The sequence below is a fragment of the Arachis stenosperma genome, chromosome 10 (genome assembly GCF_014773155.1).
Source record: "Arachis stenosperma cultivar V10309 chromosome 10, arast.V10309.gnm1.PFL2, whole genome shotgun sequence".
NCBI lineage: Eukaryota > Viridiplantae > Streptophyta > Magnoliopsida > Fabales > Fabaceae > Arachis > Arachis stenosperma.
In genome coordinates this window covers 60,960,727-60,982,627 of record NC_080386.1, presented here as the reverse complement: position 1 = coordinate 60,982,627, position 21,901 = coordinate 60,960,727, and the positions used below count along the sequence as shown (strand labels likewise).

The 21,901-nt window shown below is 29.7% G+C and overlaps 1 pseudogene; it reads left to right on the top strand.

Moving 5' to 3' along the window:
• Positions 1-17,030: 17,030 nt before the first annotated feature.
• LOC130957167 (diacylglycerol O-acyltransferase 2D-like) lies at positions 17,031-19,087 on the top strand (annotated as a pseudogene).
• The last annotated feature ends 2,814 nt before the right edge of the window (positions 19,088-21,901 follow it).

Here is a 21,901-nt window from a genome sequence, read left to right as displayed (position 1 = left end):
CATTGAAACTCACAATCATCATCAATTGTCATCAATTATCAACAATAATCAATACTCATCCTCAACATCAATATTCATTGACAATCATCACCAACATCAATAAGCATAAACAATCATCATCGATTCAATCCTATCATAAGGTCCATTAGTTTAAGTTTCACGAAACATTACATTTTAACTAAAAGAAACCGAAACCATACCTTGCCCAATTTTTGCACAACTCAAAACACCGAAAATGACCTCCAAACAAGCTCAACGAAGCTCAACCACCAAAAGTTCGATTCCAATACGACCAATTTCACACCAATCACAAGAATTCAAGCTATGCACATTCAATTTACCATAATTAGTAACTAGGGATAAAAAATACACTAAACCACAAGGATTTCAAAGTGACTTACCTTATCCAACAGTATTAGGGGCAAAATCTAATAATAATCCAATGCTAGATTACCCACAAACAATCAAAATTACAAAATCTACTTAACAACTAAATCCAAAATCACAAAACTGTTAGGGCAGATAGCTAGGCAAGAAAGTGAGAGTTCCTCACCATCTTGTTTAGAAAGAAATGATGGGCTTGGCGAGAGTTTCGCGTGGCCACAAATGGCATGCAAATCGGAACATCGTAGCTCAAGTTATGAGTTTGGGAAGAAGATGGTGAATAGTGTTAATGGGTTTCCTCTCTTCTTCACTTCAGCAGCTCTCTCCCTCTCAAGGTGAATGAAATGAGCTGAATGCTCATTAAGTTAAGCTTTTATATGTTAGACTTGGACCCAACTTGGGCCCGGTCCAATCGGTTAGCATTTTTTGTTTGTTTGGCCCAACTTTGGGCCAAAACCTTTAGAAGGTGCGACAATCGGAGTTCCATAGCAAAAATTATGGTGAGCGCCAAATTTTATTAAGTTAAGAGTTTATATATGTGTAGGCTTGGGCTTTAGGCCCAATATGAGCCCATTTGGTGATTTTTGGCTCATTTGGTTCAATTTTGGGCTAAAACCATTAAAATAAGTGTCCAGTTTTCTACTCTAAATATTTTTTTCATCATTTCTACATTTTTTACTTTTTTTCTCACTCACAGTACCGGACAGATTTAAACTGGTACGAACAATTTTAACACTGTTACACATTTTTCCCAAAATAATTATATTTTCGCACTCAATTTAATTTTCTTAATTCAAATTTTTACCGTTAAATTTCTAAATTATAAATTCTATTACTTTTACATATTTCAGACATCTTAATTCTAATTAACGCAGTTTTAATTAATTAATTTGCTTAATTTAATTTACTCAGATTTTACATTAGATACTTAAATAGGATGTTTAAATGTTATAGACAATTTTAAGACTTACCTAACCGTTAGGAACAAAAACGATATTTTACTCTAAATATTAACTATTTTTTGTTTGTTTGAATATATTAGACATTTTTAGATTTTAATAACATATTTACCGAGTGTTTTCTATTTTTACGTTTTGAACAATATTTAAAGACAGTAAATACTAAAATATTTATAATATATAAAATGTTGTTAAATAAGTGTAAGAATTTCACTTATACAGGTGAATATTTTATTTTATAGACTTTTATTGAGACATTTTTCTCTACGGATCAATTTTATAAATTTTGAAAACGATTTGATATTATATGATATCAATTTATTGTGTCATATAATATAATTTCAAAAGATATAAATAAATATCTGCTATTAGATTATATAACTATTGATATTTGAAGATTTTTAAATTTGTTGAGCTTAATTATAATGATAATATAAAACGATTCAATCACTAAATTGATAAAATTTAGAGCACATAAAAAATTATTTAATGGTGTAACTAAATCTCTACACATTAAATAATAGTATTTGACAAATAATTTGTAATCAAATATATTTGAGAAATAACTCGATAATTTTTTTACCACCATATTTTCCAGTTCAATAGTGTAACGACTAATTTGTTGCAAATCTAAACTTTATTTAAATGTCTATTATTGATTAATAAATTGTTCTATATACAAAACAAAATTTAAATTATAATATTTAGGGATAAGTACGATTTTGGTCCTTAACATAAAGGCCGAAAATTTATTTCGTCTCTGGCCTTTTTTCGCTACAAATTGGTCCCCAAGGTTTCAGTTTGTTTTAAAATCGTCCTTCGGACGAAAATACCCTTCCCCCTTCACCCCCAAAATCAACCAACCTCAGCAGAAGCATAACAGAAGCCTAAGCACCACCACCACCACCACTATTATCATCATGGTCATCATCATCATCATCAGAACAACGAAATCAACTAAGAACCCAAGTTAAACCAGAACCCACCACCACCATTATCATCATGGTCGTCATCATCATCATCATCATCAGAACCATCAACAAAATTGAAAATCAGAAGAACTATCAACCAAAAATAGAACATCAAGCAGAAGCGAAAGAACAACAGAAGCAATTTTCAGCAATTCAATAACAGAAGCTCAACAACAACAACAACAATTTAGTAGCAATTTTTAGCAATTCAATACCCTAAAGTCAACTAACAGAAAATTAAAATCCAGCTAAACTAATCCAGAATCAAATCAAGCATCTAACACTAAGCAAAAACAGAAATTGAAAGCAAAATGATAACTGGATTATGAAAATAGAAAACAGAAAAGAGGGGACATGGAAGGCAGTGGTGGAGCGCCGATGGTTTGGGCATGACAAGAAGGAGCTGGAGGGAGGGTAATGGGCGGCGGTGAGCTCTATTCCTTCTGTGACAGGGATTGAGGGAGGGGAAGTAGGGAGGCTCGCTGGTGGTGGTGAAACAGGGGAGGCTCGCCGGCGGTGAGCTCTGGTTCGAGGAGTCTGAGACAGGGAAGGAGAGAAGGAGGGGAGAGGGTCGCAGTTGCTCTGGGGAGGAGGAGGAGGAGAAGAAGAAGAAGAAGAAGAAGAAGAAGAAGAAGAAGAAGAAGAGGCGGCGGCCGGGGGGTGCAGTGGCGGTGCGGCGGTATGGCGTCTCCCTTCTCTTCCCCCTCCTCCCTCTCCCCCTTCTCGCGCCCCACCCCCCCTTTCTTTCTCTCCCCACTCCCGCTTCTCTGTACCGTTTCTTTTCTCTTTTTTATTTATTTTATATTTATTTTATTTTATAATTTTTTAATGAGGGGTAATTTGATAATAAAAAAAAAATAAAATTGGTAAAAAGAACGATTTTAAAACAAACTGAAATCTTAGGAATCATTTTGTAGCGAAAGAAAGGCTGGAGATGAAATAAATTTTCGGCCTCTACATTAGGAACTAAAATCGTACTTATTCCTAATATTTATTTAAACAAATAAATAAACTGACCACTTAATCCATCCAAATTTATTTAAAATATAAATACTTTATAGAGTTACTTTGTTAATATGTGGGACACATTTTAAAATCAACATTCATTTAATTTAGTCTGACACATGTTTTTCTTTATCTAACTACATAATAATTAAAAAGCAAAATACTTTTTCAAATACAGTTGATCAGGTTGAACATAGCATGCGGGTATGCCAAATTTTATTTTTATTTTTTTTAGAATAAATTTAAAAATACTATAAGAAAACTTTTTAAATATATCGTCACATCAGTGTTTTAGTAATTTTGAACTGTTAATCTTAATTATAAAAAATATATATAATATATATAATTAAGATCGACGGTTAAAAATTATTGATACATTGCACTTAAAAATCTTTCAATACTATAGAAAGCTTCTATGGTGCTGACCTAGAAAGCTAGCATGGGATGCTTTTTAGTCGTGTCATGGTTTATAGTGCGACACATGGATACTGGTTGGAGAATGAATTCTCTTCCTGAAAAAAGAATTAGATGTTGTTCAATATTTAATTTAATCTTTCATTATTTTTTTTTATTTAATTTTAATCACATTTAAAGAATTAAAAATAAAAAATCACACCTTATTTTCTCAACCTTATTTTCTCAACTTGTTTTTCCAACCGGAGAGGAGAGAACCTGTTTCCAATGTAAGAGGGTAATGTTTTTGCGTTTAATTTGGTTGGTTTCCATTCTCTGTTTAGGAGTGCAACGTTAGCAATACATTTTTTTTGGACTGTTTATGGCCAATAAAGTGCTCAGAACACTACAAACAGATGGATTACCTAGCACCCACCCAACCCGGAACCTAACTATAGCCTTTACCCTTCGAAATCAGCTCCAGTAGCCCGCCTTTCCTCCATTACTGCTGATCCAAGCTCGAATGTTGGCTTTATTTGCCTACATACAACTTAATCCTTTTCCAGTTCTGTGCAAACTCCGCTGAAGTTCTGTTAATCCGTTCAAAACTATCATCTACTCCGTGGCCGCTGATGAAGGATGAGATTCTTCCTGAAGGTTCCATCTTGTGCCATCGATGCATCCCTTGCCAATTTGTTTCTGCCATAACCTCTCCGCTACGACGCTATTCAAAAGCCAGGCTTCTCTCTCTCTCTCTCTTCATTTCCTATTGAAACTCTACTTCGCATCTCCGACAACACTGTTCCCTCTCCTTGTCCATCTCGAGCTCTGATGTCCACCTGTTGCCGCCGGACGTCGTCTCACTGTCGAGGTTTGCTACTGCTCTCTTTGGTTTTATGTTGTATTGAATTCTGTTGAGCTGGCACGCAATCTACCTCCTCCGTAATCCATGGTGGTTCCAGGTTCTCCTCATTGCTTCCCACGTTTGGAAAGTTCATCCACCCCTCCTTTGTAGTATCCAGTGATTCCTTGTCCTCCTCGCCTCTTACTACCAGTGAAATCTTCAACTGCGTGGATCAGCATAGCCCACGCCCATATTCCTTTTCAAACTAACATAACTCATCACGGCCATATAAAAAATGGGAAATTTCATTATCCCACCCACCTTAACCACTTATTTGCGAGAACTTTAGTCATAATGAAACTCACACACGAAATGGGACACGTTTCCATTTCCGTTTCACCAGCACCCTGACCATACACACGTCGCTTGTTTAGTATGACACGACAAGACATCATCCCATGCTGACAATTTCCATCACCATGATAGAATTTCTCAATTATTCAATTAATATATTGATATTTATTAATAAAAAATAATCTTAATACTTTATTTCCATCACCATGATAGAATTTCTCAATTATTCAATTAATATATTGTTATTTATTAATAAAAAATAATCTTAATACTTTATTGAGAGAGTATAAAGCAAGGTTGCGAGAACCGGACCGGTCAATGAACCGGTGAGGTTACTGGTTCAATGGTTTAATGGTTCGATCGGGGTTCAATCGGGATTCAACCGGTTTAATTAAATATTAAATAAAATTATTAAAAACCCTAAAAATAATTTTAAATATATTAATTTAATAAAAACCCGTTAAAAAACCGGCCAGTTCGACCGGTTTACCGGTTAACCGGCCGGTTCGACCGGTTTTTTACTGGTTTTTTGCTGGTCGGTTTTTGAGCTTACCCGGATCGGTTAACTGACCGGTTTCCGGTTTTTCCGGTTGAACCGGCCGGTCCGGTCCGGTTTTCAGAACCATAGTATAAAGTATTATTTTTATTCCTAATGTTTGGGGTAAGTCTTAAAGTTGTCTCTAATATTTAAATTGTCTTATTTAAATCCTTAACATTTCAAAATTATCTCAATGTTGTTCTGTTGTTAAAAATCTATTAACAGAATTCACAATGGGACCAAATTGACACGATTTTAAAACGTTATGTATTTAATTAGGGCTCAGGATTCGGTGGTCCCAAAACGTTTGGACCATTAAATGGTATCATAACAAAACATGTTTTTTAAGGTTTTTTAATAATTGCTAAATAGTCCTTTTTTAAATTTAATTACAAATTAATTTCATATATTTTATTTAATTATAAAAACGATTTTTTATTTTATAAATAATTATTTTAACCAAAATCTATCATCTTTATTAACAATCAATAACGAATTAGATCTTCCATTGATCCTAATAAATTTTTTGGCCATTCCAATCAATTAAAATATTAAATTTGATATGTCACATTTGTAAGAAGTCATGAAATCGTGTTTCGTTGAAAACCAATCGATTGAATTTCAATTTATCACTAAACAATCGATTGTAAATTGCTGGAAAGCATGGTTTTGCATAAATCAATCGATTGGTCATAATAACCAACCGATTGAACAATGAATTAAATGTGGAATTTATGTAATTAAATTGGTTGTTTAGGATTTTCAATCGATTGATTTCTTCAAAACAATCGATTGGTCTCACTATTCAATCGATTGGTTATGGCTAAAAATCGATTGAACTTTGCACATTCAATCAATTGGTTTGAAATTTTTATATTCCTTCAATAGGTAATCTACAATAAGTTAAGTATACTACTCATGGAATAAATCTCTCTATGCACTTGTTGGTGTAATCGATCTTTTCCATTCTACTAGACGCCGCAAAAATTGCTCAACTTGAATATATTGGTTGGGCAAGGATATTCAGATTCACCATAATACAAAAGAAATACTATATTTATAAGATAATAATTATTTGTTGGTACTTGTCTCTGCTGGATCTTTCAAGGTGTATGAAGTTTATGTGTCTTTTGGAACTCTAGAAACAAGATTCCCAATCCCTTGATATCTGTTGCGCAAAACCTGATGATGGTTATGGTAGTCAATTAGATATGTAACACAAGTAGTGTAATTAATTAAATATTAATAAGTTTGATTATTTATTTTAACGTTAAAAGCATCCTCGTCTGTACGATCATCGCCAATATAAATTGGGAAAACGTTATCGGAATTGTCATATCTCAAGCAGTTTTCTTCCTTGGATTAGCTTTAGTTTCGGATACTCATTGAGCACCAATCAAACTTGAAGCGCCAATGCAGCCCAACACTGACGAAAAAACAGAGGGTGTAACCAATCAATAAATACTTTAGGATAATTAAAAAACGAAAATTGATAGGGTTGAGTCACTATAACTATAGTATACATTCTCAAGAACACAACGAATGTGAACGGACAAACAGACTGAAATTATTTCCCTACAACAAATGAACGAAATCACAGCAAGCAAGGTAGGTAGGAAGAAAAAAGCAGTGACTTAAAGAAAACATTATTAAAGTAAAGGAGATGAAGAAATTAGGTATTACGATATTACCTTGAGGGAAAAGTCTCCACAATCGATTGAAGTTTTAAACCAATCGATTGAATTAGAAGTCACGTGTAAAGTTCAATCGATTTTTAGCCATAACAAATCGATTGAATAGTGAGACCAATCGATTGTTTTGAAGAAATCAATCGATTGAAAATCCTAAACAATCGATTGAATTACATAAATTCCACATTTAATTCATTGTTCAATCAATTGGTTACTATGACCAATCGATTGATTTATGCAAAACCATGCTTCCCAGCAATTTACAATCGATTGTTTAGTGATAAACTGAAATCCAATCGATTGAGTTAGAATTCAATCGATTGGTTTGATAGTCCAATCGATTGGTTTTCAACGAAACACGATTTTATGACTCCTCACAAACGTGACAGATCAAATTTAATATTTTAATCGATTGGAATGGCCAAAAAATTTATTATGATCAATGGAAGATCTAATTCGTTATTGTTTTTGTTCTTGATTGTTAATAAAGATGATAGATTTTGGTTAAAATAATTATTTATAAAATAAAAAAGCATTTTTATAATTAAATAAAATATATAGGGTTAATTTGTAATTAAATTTAAAAAAAGACTATTTAGCAATTATTAAAAAATCTTAAAAAACATATTTTGTTATGGGACCATTTAATGGTCCAAACATTATGGGACCACCGAATCCTAAGCCTTTAATTAGGACAAAAAGGTTGGAAATAAAAACGAACTCCTTTAGCGTTTAAGTTAAATAAATTTTATTTTTAACTTTAAAATAAATTTTAATTTTATCTTTCAATAATATCAATTTTTTATGTTCCCTAGTGGGGTATGTCTAAAACGAGCACAACAATTATGTGCTTATTGGATGCACCACATTTATATAGACCATTAGATTTAACTAGATGAAAATCAAAAGCTAATATAAAAGAAGTTCATTGATGGACTTTAATAAATACAGAATATCCTAATACATAAATAAATGCTTTAAATGACAATACTTTAATACACAATACTTTAAATGGTAACAGAATTTTTTATTCTTAATTAATTAAATATAAAACATATAAATACAAAAATATGAGTATTCTTTATTCAATAAAATTAATTATTATGCAAAAATTTTTTATGATTTTAAAAAATCATATTAAAATAAAATTTTAAACTATAACATAAAAATATAAAATAATTAAAATTTTATTTTATATTATTTGATAAATAATTAGATTATTATATTCAAAATTTATTAATTAACTAATTTATTTAAAGATATTATTATATAAAACAATTTTTCTATCAAAATATTTCAAAAATATAATTTATTGAAAATATTATATATAATACATGAAAATATTAATCTTTTTATTTTTTTTCAATTTTTTTAGAAAAACGGAATAAGAAAAAATAGACACAAGTACACCCGAATTTTTACACGGTGGATAGATGTACTTCTCAATTTTTTAATGAGTCATTTGTATACACGAATATAAAATTCTGTTGTCGATTCTACTCTTCTGTGGTCTGAGTAATTTTTATGGCAGTGATGGAGGTCAAGTGGCACGGTATTGTGTGATGTGGCTAATTTGGGGTGACACAGTGAAAAATAAAAATATTCCATTAAGAAATTTGTTGAAATATTTATAAGAAAAAGGCATAATAATAAAACCACTGTTCATCCTCTTTCTTTTTCAATTCCTTTGAACCCTAACACTGGATGGAAAAAAAACCAACCAAAGTTGTAATCAAATGCCACAACCTAAAATTTCAAACGTCAACTGAAACACGACCCAGCAGTAAAGTGAAGCAGAAGTTCCACCTCCTAATGGTTTTCAGCAAGAAGGTCACAGAATCAAGTGCCCACCTAACAATTTAAGAACAGTCAGAAAAACAGAAGAGCATCGTATAAGAGGTCATCACCTACTAGTCAAAGGTTTATGCAAAGAGGAAGGAATGAAGCACCAAAGATCTTTGTTCCTCATGTGGAGCCTAATTCCTTTTATTCATGAGCAAAATCCGAATTCACATACCTCAACGAAGAAACAATCTTCCAGGTTCCACTCTATAGCAGACTCAAGTACCACTACGTCAAGTCCATGCAGACAGAAATTGAAGAAGAAAGAGGATGAACAGTGGTTCCATTGTGCCCTTTTCTTATATTTATTTCAATAAATTTTATAATGTAATAATTCTATTTTCCACTATGTCACACCAAATTGGCCGCATCACATAATACCGTGTCACCTGGCCTTCACCACAGGCGAAAAAATTACTCAAGCCACGGAAGGGTAGAATTGACAACGAAGTTTTATATTCGTGTGTGCAAATGACTCATTAAAAAATTGAAGAGTACATCTGTCCACCGTGTGAAAATTCGGGTGTACTTTTGTCTATTTTTCATGGAATAAAAATAATATAATTCTAAATACATGCCTATCACATTATATATTTACTTATATTAGTAAGACATAAACTAATCAAACTTACGTAGTTAAAAATATAAAACATATAAATACAAAAAAATAAATATTTTTTATTTATTAAAATTAACATTTAAAGTTTCATATATATAATATTTAAAATTATATATTTATAATAAGATTATTTTTTATTTTTATTATTTTCAAGTATTTTTTTATTGTTTTAGTTAAATTTTTTATTCTCTAACTCGACTAAATTTATATATATAGGTGAATTTTACCCAATCCTCTCTAAAACAACATGTAAATTATTAGCTTCTATGACATGACACATTTTAATTAGATGTTTAATTTTAATTTGAGTTAATTTAATTCAATAAGAACTAACATCTTAACTAAAGTAGGATCATTTTATAATTAAATATTTTCTTAAGATAAATAATTATATAATTTTTGTAAATATTAAAAAGTAAATTTATATTTTTTTACCAAATCATTATTACTTAAATTCGTTCCATCCTTTCATTGAAAAATACCTTCTTTATTGAATGAGGTATATTTTTTCCCTTCCACTGTTCTTTCATCACTCAAAGCGCGTTGAAGGCACATTGTAACTCGAAGCAGGATGGAGAGTAAAGATGCAAGTATCCTTTGAATATCTAATGCAACGGATCTTATGCACGATCCAATGATCCATAGCCATTCCAAAGAACGACTTTGATCTAATTTAAATTCTAATAGACGGATGGATCAAATGCATATCTAATTCAAGCATTACTTTAATATATGCAATAATTATCACGATCCTAAATCATAGATTAATGCATCCTAATAATCAAGAATTTATATGTGACACGAAATTATGTGAACTAAAGAGTAAAAGATAACTACAAAATAGCAGCACGACCAAATACACTCTCTTCAACTAATCGCAGATCCACTACAAATTGAAATCAACACAGAAGAGCAATCAGATAGAAAAACAACGAGGTTGCAGAGATCAAAGATTTAATTTTTAGTATTTTATCAAATTATACATTTATCTTTTTAAATATTTTTTTAATTACAAAATAATTTAATCATAGTTAACATAAGAACTAATTAAAAAGTGACATGTCATAAAAAATAATTTACATGTTAAAATAAAAATAATAGAGTAAAATTTATTATATATATTAGTGTACAACTGTCATAATATTTCCAAAATACCTTTATTTTTTCTTGTATTTATATGTTTTATATTTTTAATTACGTAAATTTGATTAGTTTAGATTTTACTAATATAAATAAATATGTAATATGATATGCATGTTTAATTTTTAGAATTATATTATTTATTTCTTTTTTTTAAAAATTGAAAAAAATAAAAAAGTTAATATTTTCATGTATTATATATAATATTTTAAATAAATTATATTTTTAAAATATTTTGATGAAAAATTATATTATATAATAATTTTTTTAATAAAATTAATTAGTTAATAAATTTTGAATATAAAAATCTAATTATTTATCAAGTAATATAAAATAAAATTTTAATTATTTTATATTTTTATGTTACTGTTTAAAATTTTTTTTAATATAATTTTTTAATATCGTAAAAATTTCTTGCATAATAATTAATCTTATTGAATAAAAAATACTCATATTTTTGTATTTATATATTTTATATTTAATTATTTAAAAATAAAAAATTCTATTACTATTTAAAGTATTGTGTATTAAAGTATTGTCATTTAAAGCATTTATTTATGTACTAGGCTATTCTGTATTTATTAGAGTCCATCAATGCTCTTCTTTCATATTAGCCTTTGATTTTTATCTAATCAAATCTAATGGTCTATATAAATGTGCGCATCTAATAAGCACATAATTGTTGTGCTCGTTTTAGACATACCCGTAAGGGGTAGGTATTCAATTATTTTTTAATCACATCTAAGTAAATTACACATAATTACATTACTTTCATTGTAAATAAATTTATTTTTTTAATTTTACTCTTCAAATTTTTACGCATCATAAAATATTCGTAGAATAACTAGTACATAAATTTGCAAAAAAGAATAAAAAAAAGAGCATGATACATATATAATAAAGTATAAATTATATATTTTGTCTCTAATGTACTAAAATCTTTAATGTTTAATTTAATTCAAACTTTATTTTTAATTTTAAAATAAATTTTAATTTATCCTTTAATAATATCAATCTTTTACGGTAGATAATTATTCAATTATTTTTTAATTACATATAAGTAAATTGCTCATAATTACATTACTTTCATTCTAAATAAATTTGTTTTTTTTTAATTTTACTCTTAATTATATTACTTTTATTCTAAATAAATTGATTTTTTATTAAAATCAAAATAGAAAACAAATTAAATAATTATCTTACGTAAAAAAAATTGAAATTGTTGGAAAAAAATTAAGATTTATTAAAAAGTTAAAAATAAAATTTAATTAAATTAAATATTAAGAAAGTTCAATATATTAAAGAAAAAAATATACTTTATTTATATTTTATTGTAAATGTATTATGCTCTTTTTTTTCTTTCGTAAAAACTTATATATTAGACATTCTATAAGAATGAGTAAAAATTTTGAATTTGTAATACAACCGTTAAAATTTATTATTAGTTTATTTGATTTAGTAATTTTTTAAGAGTAATGTTTTATTTTTGTTTCCAACTTTTTAGTTATATTTAAGTCTTTAACATTTTAAAACCGTTTTAATTTTGTCCCATCATTAATTCTGTTAATAGATCACTATCATTGAAACGATTTTAAAATGTTAGGGACTTAAATAGAACGATTTAAACGTGAAACAATTTTAAAACTTATCCTAAATATTAAAGACAAAAATAATACTATATATATATATATATATATATATATATATATATATATATATATATTAAGTAATAATAATCATAATCCGTGCATCTAGTCCCGTATTTGGGGAAGAAATGAAAATTTGTTCTGTTAGAAAATTCCGGCGAAATTTAGCGAGGATTGTGTGTGACTTTGTGTGTTATTTCTCCAAGTTGTTATTGTGGTGTCAAATTGGGTTAGTTAATTGTTGGTTGGTTGGTTACGACAAAACAACGGAACCAGCTAGAGGGGAATTGGAATGTCGGCCGCCCGTGGGGTTTCAGGACCAACCTTACATCATACGTCACATTGGCATGCTGAAACAATTCCTTTTTAGTATAAAATACATGTTTACATGTGTTCACAAGATGCAGACATAATCACTGTAACTTTGGTTCCCCTATTTTGGAATTTTGTTGGCATTTTTATATATTGAAATTTTACATGTCATTCAGTTAAATTTTGTTTCAAATCAATCCGTGAAACTCATAACATGGCAATGATGCTGCCACTAGATTTACTTATTTTAGATTCAAAACAACTAAAGACCTTTGAATTTAAAACTTGTTTCTTGCTTTTGTTTTTGTTGACTAATTTGATTGGACTTAGTTAACAAAAAGGTTAATATTTTAAAAATTAGATTAGACCGGTGGGTCGAATAAAAAACCAGTAACATTTATGGTTTGGCTCAATAAAAAAAATCGTCATTTTAAAAACCGTTATAAAACTGTTGAATCGAATAAAATCGGCCAGTTGGACTGAATCAAAATCTGACCAGTTTTATAAACGTCGTTTTTGGATTTTATTAAAAAAATAAAAATTGAAAAAAAAAAAGTAAAAACCTCACGTCATTCTCTCTTCCGTTTCATTCTCCCTCTCACTTTTAGAAAACTTGTCCTTCCCTCTCTAAGAAAGAAAGGAATTGAGAAATTTTAACTTCTATCGCCGCTGCCAAGTGAGGACAGATTTGAAATGGCAGGGACAGCAGATATGAAAATGTGTAAGGACAAAACAATGCGAAGAGACGGCAGAAACGGAATGACGCAAAGCCGATGGATCTAGAACGGTGATAAAACGGTGGTGGTCTTTAAAGGCTTGAACACAATGCTTGATTTATGTATCTTTTTTCTCTTTCCAAGAAAATGAAATATCCTTGTTTATGTGCAATATACGAGTGTGCCGCGCTATTATTTGAATGGGAGAGGAACAGGATAACAATTGAATGATATAGTGATATATTAGGGTTTTTTTTTTTTGAAAATTTAGTCTTATATTACACATAGACCGGACTGCATTGAGTCTAATAATTTTTTTTATCTTTTTTATTAAGATTTTGTTTATCAAGACAAAACTAAAAGTTTTATTTTTTTATAACTTTTATTCAATTTTTAAATTTTTCATAACAAAACAATTATTATTTTTTATTATTATAAGTTATATATGTATTTAAAATATTAATATAAATAAATTATAACACATATAATTTAAAATAAATATATATTTATAGAGATATTGTGTTTAAAATTTTTTAATAAATTTAGTTCAAGTTTAAAAATTATAAGCTAATAATAGATTTTAACCAAATGATTATAATTATAATATAACACTTATAAAAATCATAATCAAATATTATAATTTAACATAGTGATTAATTACTAGAATAAAAATATAATTTAATTATTTGTATTTTTTTATTATTTTATATATTATTTTATTATAATTCAGTTATTTCGGTTGAAGCATAATTGAATCAGTTAAACCATCGGTTCGACAATCAGTTCAATTTTTAGAATCTTAAAAAAGACTTAAATGTGTAACATTATTTTTTCTAAATACATCTCAATTTTGGGGGAAAAGAAAAAGGAAAACCAATAAAATTACAATTAGTTTAAAATTAAAATTAAAATTGTTTTATCAAACAAAATGTACTTCCAGTTCATATCTTGGAAGATCATCTGTTTTCATATTCTCTAGTCCCAAATTTCAATTGTATTTAAATACTGATATGGAAGTTGTGTGCATAACCAAAATGCAGAAGGATGAAATCAAGAAACTTGGTCAACTGTTCTCATTTGAGTTATAATTTTATGAGAAAGTCTAAGGAGTCAACACTTTTATTAAAATTTGACCAGCACTTAACCAGCAAAAAAAAAGTAAGTAATTCCATATCATTAGATATAATCTCACACTATTAAAACCACTAATGATGACTAATTGATGGCTAGAAATCACAAAATCTAATGTCCCCTAACACTCTATAATTTTAGATTTAATTACTCTGCAGGTCTTATAGTTTCACCAAATTTTTAATTAGGTCCCTATACTTTTTTTCTTTTCAATTGGTCCCTATATATTATTTTTTTTAATTTAGTCCCTATTAACGTTAAATGTCAAAAAAATGTTAGTGAATTGTGAAATTACTTGTATACCCTTAGGGACCTAATTGAAAAGAAAAAAAAACTATAAGGACCTACACTACAAGAAAATGGAACATTTGTAACAAAAATTTTGTATCAAATTTAAAATTGTTACAAAAAAGAATTTTTTGTAATAATAATTGGTGATTGTTACAAAAAAACTATGTTTTGTAACAACATTACAAGTTGTTACAAAATATTCAAATATTTTGTAACAATCTATTTTTTTGTTACAAATTATGTTAGTTTTTGTAACGCGCCGGTGTATTGTTACAAAATAATATTTTGTAACAAAAAGTGAAGTAGTTGCAAAAATTCGAAGTATTTTGTAACAAAATAGTTTTTTGTTTCAAAAACTCTAAATATTTTGTAACAAAATATTTTTTTGTCTGAAAAATCCAAATTATTTTATAACAAAAAATTAATTTGTCACAAAATTTAACATTGTTTGTAACAAATTATTTTTGTGTTACAAAATATATGTATATTTTATAGATTTTTTTTTCAAAATGTTAAATACTTTAAGAATAAAAAATAATTGTATATATAATTTTTTAAAATAATTTTATTTTGTTTTAGAAATTAAAAAAATTGTTCATATAATTCTTTTAAAATATATTTTACATATTATTTTTGACATATTCATTAATTTTCAAATGATGTAAATATTAATTTATATGCCTTTAGAAAATTAGTATATAATTTTAATTAATAACCAGATTTTTAAAGTAACTAAAAACTAATTTGTGAAATTAAAATTGTTTTTATTAATTTATAAATATAAATAACAATAATTAAATATATCCCAAAAAAAATTAAAATACTAAAGGTAAAGCTGTAAAAACCAAATGATGATAGTGAAGGTAAGGTTGTAAAAAAACCCTAAGTCCCCACCCCTCACTCTAAGCCTCCCTCAGTTACTCTGAACCCTCACCGCGCCGTCTCTATCTGCGAGGGAACATGCAGCTGCTGCTGGAAGAAGAATCACCGGCGTAGCCCCTGGGAAGCGTCTGCGGCGGCGTCGTGGTCCTCCGTGGTGTTTGTTCCGTCGCAAGCGCCTCCAGTCGCTCGTCGAATCTGCTTCGTGTGCGCCACTGATCACCTCCGTCTGTGTCGAACTGGAAATCTTGCCTCCGCCGTGTTCCGCCTCCTCTACCTCCGGCGTCGTGCCTCCTCTGTATCTGCTACCTCCGTCTCTGTCGTCCTCTTGTTGGTTCGCTCCTCTGCTGGATCTGCTCTGTTCGTGCCGAAGCTCTGCTCGTGCGGTCACCTCTCCTCGCCGGTGGCCTACGTCTTCGACGGTGGAACGGCCCCAACCCATCGCTGAGTGCTGACTTTGGTTCTGCTTCTGACATTCTGCAGTGTAGAGGTGAGTTTTTTTTAATATATAGTTATTCTATATTAATTTTGTGGACTTCATTTTTGCTGTTTTATTGTAGGTTTAGAAGAGAAATGATGAAGATTTAATAAAAGGGTCTTTTTCTGGTGTAGTTATTCTGCAATGTAGAAGTGAGTTTTTTTTAAGTTTGTCTCCTAGCTTGCTAGTGAAACGATGAAGATTTAATAAAAGGGTCTTCTTCTGGTGTTGTGTAGCACTCTTTAAAGTCTTCTGGTTCAGCCGTGCTTTGTTCCTCTGCTGCTGGTCTACTCCGGTCGTCTCCTCTGCTGAAGCTAAGTGCAGTTTAATTTAGTATTGAACCTTGATTCTGCTGATGTTGTGACTGAAAATATTATTTTGATATCTGGTTGAAAATATTAGTGCTATTAGCTTTTGCTTTCTTTTTAGTGATTTCAATTCTTTTTTTTTATATTTTTGTGTTTGTGAATTGAGTAAAGTAGGTAACTACATTATCCTTATAAACTATGTTGTTAGTTGATTATCTTAGCTGAAATATTGAACCTTGATTCTACTGATGTTGTGGTTGAAAATATTAGTGTTATATCTGGTAGATAATCTTATTTTAGCTTATTAGGAGAGTTGATATTTGATTCTAATTTTTGTTTTTGTGTTCTATTATTTTGATTCTAGTTTTTGCTTTCTTTTTCAGTGATTTTGATTCAGTTTCTTTTAATATTTTTGTGTTTGTGAATTGAGTAAAGTAGGTAACTACGTGATCCCTAGTAACATAGAAATATTGAATAAATTCTGTTATTAATTTTGTGTATTTTACATTGTATTAATTTAGGATAGTTTATGCTGCTCTGCTCATCCGGCGTTGTCCTTTGCCTCTGCTGGTCGGATTCAGCTGTCTTTCTTCTCCTGCTAGTCTGGTCTGGTCCGATTACGTCTCTGCTAAAGGTAACTTCAGTTTATTTAAGTATTGTTAAATATGTTGTTAGTTGATAATCTTAGCTGAAATATTGAACCTTGAGGCTGCTGATACTGTGGTTGAAAATACTGTTAGTTGATTATGCTGATGTTGTTGTGGTTGAAAGTATTGGTGTGTAACATGGTTGATTATCTGATTTTTTGGTTGTTTGGAGAGTTGATATTTTTATTCTATTTTTTGTTTTTGGGTTTTATATTTTAAACTTCCAAAAAATTTGCAGTGCCATCCTAGAACCGGTGTCGAGCCTGACATCCAAGAATTGTGGCAAATTACTCATCAAAAGACTAATGGAGAATGGGTCAATGAAAAAGCTAAACAAATTGATGTAACATTACTAACCTTTTCTTTTTTCTGTTGCATGGAAGTTAAATTTTATCTTCATTTTCAAATCACAAATTGGATTCATGTAGTTTTTGGTTTTGAACCACATTCGGTTTTGCCAATTGGTGTTGTTGCGCTTGCCGACAACACAGGGTTTATGCCTCTTCCAAAGATAAAGGTTCTTGCTAGCAATGCGGTAAGACTTTCGCTTGAGAGTTGCAACTCTGCTTTGTAATTGGTTCTTAAGTATGTAACATTAAAATTTTCTCAATTGATGCATAGGTATTCTACACACCATTTTTGAGACACATATGGACATGGTTGGGTCTTACACCAGCAACAAAGAAAAACTTCCTCTCCCTCTTGGATAATGGCTACAGTTGCATTTTAATACCTGGTGGAGTGCAAGAAACATTTCTCATGGAGCATGGTACCGAGGTGTATTCCATCTCACTCCTTTTTAGTATTTCTATTCTATTTTTGATAATTGTAGTGCTATGATTGATGCAAAGTTTAGTATTATATTGTTATGAGAAATTTCCCTTCTAATGCTATGTAAATGGTTGAGGCTAACTATCCTATAACACGACATACTAGGAACTTGGCATTCTACGTTTTCCTTGTATGATTATATTAGTGTATAGTCAAAAAATTCCTAAAAAAGTTGTAAATATAATTAAGGAGTACATTGTGTTAGTTAGATCTTTTAGTGCCTACATCTTACTGGCTTTTCTTGATATTTGGTTTTGTGGTGTATTTCTCCTTTCTACTGATTTTAAAGACAGGCTGAAGAGGATTTGAAATAAATTGTGTCTTTCAAGATGAGCATCATTATTGTCATTGCATGATTTATGTTAAAAACTTTAAATGGGTCAGTGATATTAAGATATTTTTACCCTGTAGACTGGCTATCTCAAGGCAAGAAAAGGATTTATCCGCATAGCAATGCAGAAGGGCCAACCCCTTGTTCCGGTTTTCTGTTTTGGATAGATACTTCTTTCTTCTCCAAATCAGCTTTACAGCACTAAAAATTATTTAGTGTTTCACATCCTTATATGTTAGTGTTACTGATTTATGTTTGTCATTAACTACCATTTCTCATTTTCTTTCATCACTGCAATGTTTGCTATAGTCAGATATCTATAAGTGGTGGAAACCTGGTGGGAAGTTAATTCTGAATTTTGCAAGGGCTATCAAGTTCACCCCCATATACTTTTAGGGAATTTTCAGGTGTGTGTCTCTTTTACATCCCAATTTGTTAATCCTCATCATTTTCGCTATCCATGTTTTCACTAAACAATGTTTCTTCCATGAAAAATCAGGGTAACTAAATTTATATTTGAAGTTGAGTTGCTTTCACTAAAAATTCTAGCTTCCATGAAAAAAAAACTTTATTCAAACCTTTTATGGAACCTTATATTTCAATGTAAAGCATGTGGGGTATCTCTAATATTGTTTGTAAATTTGATATCTTTCTCCATATTAGGTTGCTATGGTGCATAGTCAGTTTGTTGCATCACTTCAAGATCTTTTTGAACGGTACAAAGCTCGTGCTGGATATCCAAACCTTGAGTTGAGAATTGTCTATTTATTAGTGTAATATTATGGGGAATTACACCAATCTTTCTTGGTGATCATATGCTACCTTGAGGGCTCAAGAATATTTTGATGCATAGAGACATTAATCTATGTTAGAACTTTTATGTTTTGGTTGAACTTATATATGCAAGACATAGAACTTGTAGAACTTGTAGAACTTGTAGACATATACTCACTAATGTTATTTTGTTTGAAAACAATTTTAGCTAAAATGATCTTGTTTGACTTATGTATATTTTTGTATATTATATAGATGTAAACTTGCTTATTAAAATAGTTAATATATTAGTTAATTTAAAAAATAATTTAGTAAGTTATGCATGCAATTTGTATTAAAAAAAAGTTGTTACAAAATAATTAATTTACTTTTGTAACTAAAGAAAAAAAATGTTACAAAATCATGTTACATTTTGTAACAAAATTTATTGATAGGAAAAAATAGATTGTCACGAAAAATACCTTCAAGATCAAAATTTGTTACCACTTTTGTACCGGTTTTTAGTTTTTTTGTTTCAAAAAAAAAATTGTTACAAAATATCATATTGAATTGTAATAGTTCCATTTTTCATTACAAAAACTTTTTGCAACAGGACTTACTGCAACAGCCCCTTTTTTTGTTACAAAAAACTTTTGTTTCAAAATTTCAACGTTTTGTAACAATTTTTTTTGTTACAAATACGCTTTTTTCTTGTAGTGCTAATTGAAAATTCAGTAAAATTATAAATATTCAATGAAAGATATTACTATAATCCATATTCAATGATTATACGACATAAAAAATATTCCTATAATCCCTTTTATTTTGTCACTATCATTCTTTTGCATATTGATATACAAATTGTACCAAATATACCTTCTCTTTTTTTGACTTTTAAAATACCTTATCTTAAGAACATACAAAAAAAATGGATAAAATGAAACAAAAATAGTAGTAATAAGTCTATATAAAATTCAGCTTCTATCATTCAAGTATTCATTATGATCATGTAACATTTTACATCTGTATGGATTCATGGAATATAATTTGTGCCTTTATCATATCATGGTAAATCATAGAAAATCTCAAGGCTATGTATTTGTGTTATTGAAATTTAAAATCTAAAAACGAAAACTATAGAAAATGTAATTTCAGTATAATACAGATAATCTAAAAATCAATTCTTGTGTTGCAGCCTCCCACTCTTTGAACTAGCATAGGGATCAACAATAACATTGATAACGGCCGGTATCCGAGCCGAGAAGGATTTGCATACTTAAGTTCATCAGGTGTCCCAACAAAATAGCCCTTTTCACCAAAAGCTTCAATAAAAGCATAGTAGCTAGCTTGCGTTCGGGAACAAAGGAAATTAGAGCAGAATCATCAGGTGTCCCAACAAGATAACTAAAATTGTTTACAAAAACAATTTCTATATAGTTTTTCAAATAAGAGAACCAATTTTTCTACACATAATTTTCTCAAACAAGACATATGGCAACAGTCCAAAATTTTTTCCACACATTCATGGATTAAACTATGTCAAACAATATCAACAAGTGAATATCATTGGACCAAATATAATCATGCATGTTTATTTAACAATCAACTATCAAATTAATAATAATACAAGATGAGAAAGCAAACCTGTGAAATATAAAAAATTTGTTTCACAAGTTGAACAATTGATGTCCTAATAAATTCAAACACTTCAAAAATTCTTTTTGACTAAGATATTTGAGGTTTCTAGCATTCAAAAAATCAACACTAAATCCCTGTACAAATTTGGTACCAATTTGGACGAATTAACCGTAGTTATTTTAAAACGGAAATAGTAATTCATATATAAGTTGAAAATGAAAAAAAAACCTTTGGCTATCTTGTGATTTTTTGTGTGGCAAAACTTGATTTTCTGCAAGTATGGAATTTAATGAGTTCATCTTGTTCATATTTAACAGAAATTCTGAAATATCAAGAGCTTGATCAATTGCTTTACTAAGTCTTTAAAGTTCTTTAAGTAATATATCACGAGCAGTTAATAATGCTTTAATAAACATTTTCTTTTACACATCTAAATAAGGATTGCATAAAATGTTACCTTCGCATGGCTTCAATATCTTCACCAGTAAGGATTTGTGCAGTGTTATTGTCAACCAATTCGCGATTATCCTTGGATTCAAGATTTGGTTGACCATCATCTTTTATTTCCTCATTGTTAGTAGCATCAGTTGTAGGTTAATTTAATCCATGTGATTAATAGAACTACTTCTGGAGGTTATTATAAATTAGGAATAGTTTCTGAATTGAAACTAGAAACTAGAACTTACACCAGCACTAAGCTATTATAATATGCAATGATGCATAAGCATAGATACCTTGAGGGGAAGGTATAAAAAGAGAGATGGAAGTGCTATTGAGTTGAAAGAGAGAATTGAAGCGAGCACCGATTAATGATTGGAGAGAGCAGTTCTTATTCCCAATCTTCAATTTCCACATAACGAAAACATTATTGTTATTATTATTTAGTTAATTAATTAAAGAAGAAGAAGAAGAACTTACGCAGCGGGGGAGAGGCGATCGAAGATGAGACGGTCACCATCAAGATGTCAAGCAAGACATTGCATCCTACCCACATCACACTTCTGTTATTACTTTTATTGCCAGGTGAGGCACGGTGATGGAACACGACAAACAGAGCAGACGCAGTGCATCGCAGTGCAGACCAAAGACAAACAGAGCATAGCAAAGCAGTGCAAACCAAAGATGACGGACGACCGACGCTCAAGCCGCCAAGGAAAACAATGACAACGATGACGTAGATGGATGACGATACAGATGAAC